At 33.7% G+C, this 5,358-nt stretch overlaps 1 pseudogene; it reads right to left on the bottom strand.

The window, feature by feature from the left end:
• Positions 3,559–4,207, bottom strand: LOC108662031 (annotated as a pseudogene).

Raw genomic sequence — 5,358 nt, 5'->3', positions numbered from 1 at the left:
AAAAGTAAATATGTTTATATTAAAAGTATATATTTAATAGTAATTATATTCTTTTATAATATGATATTATATTCATATTATTTAAACATAGTTAGTAATCTAATAATTTTTTATTTATATATATTAATGTCATCACATTAATAATTTAGCTAACTATATTTTTAATATATTTGTCAACATTTATAAAAAATTTATTTGTCAAGATGGTACAAGCTTTAGGTGTTTTCCTTCCTTATTTGGATTTGAATCACATCAGCAATAAAGCAACAAACAATCGGGTTCGGGTCACGGGTACTCAAAGAGTGATACTCGAAACCTACCCGAACCCGATTGGTACCCATTGACATCCCTAAGATAGAAGCCAATGGGTTTTCAAAAGAAAAGAAAATAGATGCCAGCCAATGACCAGGTCAATATTTCCATTAACTAGCAGGTAAAGACTTTTCAAGAAGAATCATTAATTAATCTCCAAAAAAGTTTCAATCATTTATTCATTATGCGGGTTTATTTTACTCATCCTTATGCTTACATTATTGAAAAATTGGTCTTGGAAGTTGTCATATTTCTGTCTATGATGTTTTCAGAGTGTAGGTTGCATCTGAAAGTCAGGCAACCAATCTCTCGTTTGACTTTAGAATTCTATATCTACTCTTAAACTGTATGGGCTCTTATCCAATGGTATGCCTCTATACTATCTATCACTTTCCTGACATTTCACCATCCATGTTGAATGTTACTTATTCACGAGTACAAGATCTAGAAATTGCATATGATTTTCTTCTCATGCTAATTTCCTAAAACAGTACTAATTAATGATAGCAAGACTATTTCTTTTTCTTGGTGGCCTATTTTTTCTCCTTAATTCAATTAAGGTACTAAATGTGAATTTATTATTTATTATGTTGGTGCAACAGGCCAACAGATTTTAAATAGAACTCAATAAATTGATATACAAATTAATAGCATGATTCATGGAGCACAGTTGCAATAAATTTACGTTAAGACTTAGAGCTTCTGGTCTTTTTGGCTGAAGATATCTCAGGTTGAAAAGTCTATTCTGACATGTTCATAGATACTTAACCTATGACACCTACGCTTATTGCATGGAAAACATCAATTTCTTGCAAGATTAATTAACCTTGCTTTACCGATACATCTTTGTTTTATCATTTTGGCCACTTAGTTGGTATGAGAATTGTGGATGAATCAGTCGGAACTCATACGAATTGAAAATAACTTGGGTATTGAATATTATACACAGATCCTTGCTCTATGAACGTTGAAGAGGCTTTGGTGGTTTCTATATATGTTTATTGAGCTAATCACAAAAGCACATTGCTCAAAGAGGGGCAATGAATATAGCCAGATTTCTTGGCGCAACTTGATCAAGGAAGAATAAAGAAGAGTTGGTAAAATATTGATAGGTAAAGCACAACCAATCTCATGTCAAAGGGACTGCAACATCTAAGACTGATGTTCACAGCCTACTTAATTTTCAGAAAATTTTGTGTCCAATGACCCAATTGTTGCGTAGCTAGTCTGGCAAGAAAGTAAACTACTTCTGAGACTCGTTCCCCTCTTTGTTTAAATGTTCACCAGTAATTGTTTAAGACAAGGTTTGTACTGACATTAAGTTTCTGGTATCAAATCAATCTTCATTCCAATGTGGCAGTTTCTACTTTACACAGTTTTTTTTTTTATTTCGGCTTTTCAAAGAAGAGTTTCATATTTTTCAGGCTCAATTCTTTGGATAGAGCTGTGGACAGGTAGGGGGAAAGGAATCTGGTTTAATTATTATATGCCAAAAGAAGTGAGAACAGAAGCATTTTTCTTGACAAAGAAATTGTTTTCTTAGATAAAAAAAAATGAAAAAAATGGTTTCAAAGGTTGTATTTGTCATGAGTTATGACAAATGAGTTCTGGTAAGCCAATTCAACTGTAAATTAAAAAAAGAAAAGGTTCAAGTAGCTATAACTTTGACCGCGAGGAAGGTCTCGAACTAACTGCTTTGAGTAAATTATTTGATATAATACCTGCTGCAGCAACAACAAGGTATCTTTCATGTAAAAGGATTAGTGTTCGCAGCAGGTTAATGCAACATTGTCCAAACTCCAAATTTTTAGGTCCTTATATAAGAAGAAATTGACTTTACCAATTCATATCCAGTCATTGCAGAAAATTCACACTTCTGGAAAATCCATGCAAATATTTCAATCCAGATTGTCTAACAACTCTGTAAGTTAGCAGAGAAGGTTTAGCTGCTTAACAAAATCTCCTTTTTTCTTCTAATTTTTTTTTAGATGCTGATGAGCAACAACCTTATTGGTAAACCTCAACTGACTTGCAGCACACCACCAAACACAGATACAACGTAAGTTCTAGCCACTAGGATAGGAAATCGATCCCAATCCCCAAATAGTTTGCAAATTTACAGAATCTACTTGATGATCCCCTTTTCCACTAGGCTAAACCCCAACAGTTAATCCCAATATCAACAGATAGTGTTGAACGGGTTTAAAGCTAAGGCATAAAAGGACTAATAGTTCCTGGTGATATACATGCAATGATGCAAAATTGAATTGGGCCAATACTACAGATACCAACTTATTTAACATGGTTTGAGGCTCCTGGGTCAAACATGGGTACTGATCTGACATGCTTATGTCATATTTTTGGCAATTTTGTTCATTAGGTTTGAGTATCTAAGTATTGTGTCCATGATGATTGAAGTTGTCCAAAAAGGACTGGGCATGATCATATTAGGGTAAAGTGTAGAGTCCATGAAACATAGCTGCCAATTATAGCATACGGGATTGCAGAACTCCATCTTCATGAGTAAATGCGAGGGTTTATGACTTGTTGGTTAGTCATTTGTGTAGCTCACAATTGGAACACGAAAAAGAATGGTCTGTTTTCAGGTTTCTATGCAGTCAGTTAATTGACTCTGAAAATCACATTCTCATGTATGTTATGAGTACTATCTTTGCTGGGTTTACTCGCTATGTATGTTTTGAACACTACCTCTGCCGGTGTTACTCGTTTTCATTGGCAGATTTCGAATCTCAACCGGAACAAGTCCTCTCGTTATGTCTTCTCCAGACCATTGAAACAGTGATAATATTTTAGCAATTTCATTACTTACTCTGTCTTGGAAAACGAGATTGGAGTGTCTACTGTATTGTTCATATGAAAGAAGCATCTCTTATGTAAATTCTTTGATGCTGCTATAACTTTGTTTAGCTAATTTTGCATTTGTCCAAATATTAACACATTTCAGATCTCAAATAAAGTATTTTATAATAGCTGCTTTCATTGTTGCACTGGTCACTGAGATTGAGACACACCTTGACATGTTGGTCCAAGTTTTGAAACCAAATTCAATATTATTATAATGAAGCATAAACATACAGAGAGGCTTACATCAGCAATATTCCATTTATTTGTAAATTTCAACAAGAATTGTTAAATAATTAGGGAAACATGTTAAACAATATCCTCATTAAGCAACAACTTAATGTGTATTAAAATAATGCTCTAATTGCTATCCCATTAGAATTGTTACTGAAGATGTTTGACCACATTGATGTCCAGCTGGAAGGCCTTGACAAGAACATCAGGGTTAGTTGCTGGATTTGATCCAAAGACTGCGTTTGCTGTTGTAATGACACCGGGGTTTTAGCTACTCAAAGCAGCAAAGGCAACAGCATTGGTTTTCCCCACATTGAATTGGAAGTGAATGAGACCAACTGGGAAAACAAAACCATCTCCGGGGTTGAGGACTTTGCTGATGAGACGGTTCTCCGGGTTGGATGTAACAAAACCAACATAGAGTGTGCCCTCCATGACGACTAGGATTTCTGTGGCACGAGGGTGAGTGTGAGGGGGGTTCAGGCCACCATAAGGTGCATAGTCAATTTGAACCAGAGATACGCCAAGAGTGTTCAGTCCTGGCATTTTGTCAACATTGACAGTGATGACATTTGATCCAACTCGATTTGATGTGTTTCCTGGCATGTTGAGGCCTGAAAAGAAGAAATCTTCTGCTTGGCAAGCTTAGGGTCCTTGCAGAACTTCCCATTAACAAACACTACAGGATTGAAAAATATGTTAGCTGCTTTTCATGGAAAAAGTTTTTTTTGGTTTCTTTTTTTTTTTTCCGATTCAATCTTTTAATGGTGAAACAGGGCGGCAAACAATTGATATCCATAGTTCTAGCAACAGGCCGGCAAACTTCACTTGGAAATAAATAACATGGCTTAAGAAGTACACTGAAAATTTTAAGAAGATTCAAGATTGCTGGTTTTTTATCTCCGAGTAGCAGATGACATAACTTTAAAAAAAAAAATGGCAGATGACATATGTAATAAGATATACATAGATAAAGGATTTTCAATGATTTAAGAAAAAATCAAGGTAACAGTACAATGATTGTATGGTAATTTAATAAATCACATTGATTTAATTTATAATCTATACAATTTTATAATTATATTAACATCCCAAGATTGTATGACAGATATGATTTGAATTTGAACCAACTTGTAGTTAAACACCATCCTCAATAATGACAGTATGTCAATATTTGAGTCCAATCAAAAATCTTTTTGTACTTGAATCTACAAATTGTAATTGTTTCTAGTTAAATTAATTGCAATTAACCTAAAAACATCGAAAATTTTAATTCTATAATAAGAATTAACAGAAAAAAAACTAAAATCAGAATCAACAAATCAAAATCATGAATTCAAAATTACTATAAATATATTAATAGATGTGATGCTCGCTTTCTCATCATAGCAATATTTTTTGCTAGAGATTATTATGATGGATAGAACTTTGATCAGATGATTGTTTAGAGTAAAATGTACTATAAAGATTTGAAAAAGGTCCTATTAGTTGTATGATAGAAATCTAGTTTAGAGTAAAATGTACCATAAAGATTTGAAAAAGGTCCTATTAGTTGTATGATAGAAATCTAGTGGAACCGATATATTTAGGAAAACTTGTATTAAAAAAAGTTATTTCTTCAAGATTGTTGTTTCTCTTTAAAATGGTTGCCTATCATTTGCAATTTATAAGGTGACAATACCTGTAGCAATTGTTATAACTAATCCATTGACTTCAAGGAGGGCCCTAAACTCGAAGCTAGACTAGATGGTTAGCAATGACAAAATACTTGCTTCTGCAATGCGAAGACATTCCCATGAAGGGTCTGTTAGAGAATAACACTTGCATGGACACGTGCAAGTATTTTGCCAATATGCTTAGTGCTTAGTAAGCTTACTCGCTGATTAAGACTTTTGATATTAAGACAGCATTTACTATACACGTTGTGTTGTCTTTACCTTTCTTGTACAC

Source organism: Theobroma cacao, chromosome 5, assembly GCF_000208745.1.
Source record: "Theobroma cacao cultivar B97-61/B2 chromosome 5, Criollo_cocoa_genome_V2, whole genome shotgun sequence".
Taxonomy (NCBI): domain Eukaryota; kingdom Viridiplantae; phylum Streptophyta; class Magnoliopsida; order Malvales; family Malvaceae; genus Theobroma; species Theobroma cacao.
The sequence above is the reverse complement of the archived record's forward strand: the minus strand, read 5'-3'. Positions and strand labels throughout refer to the sequence as shown.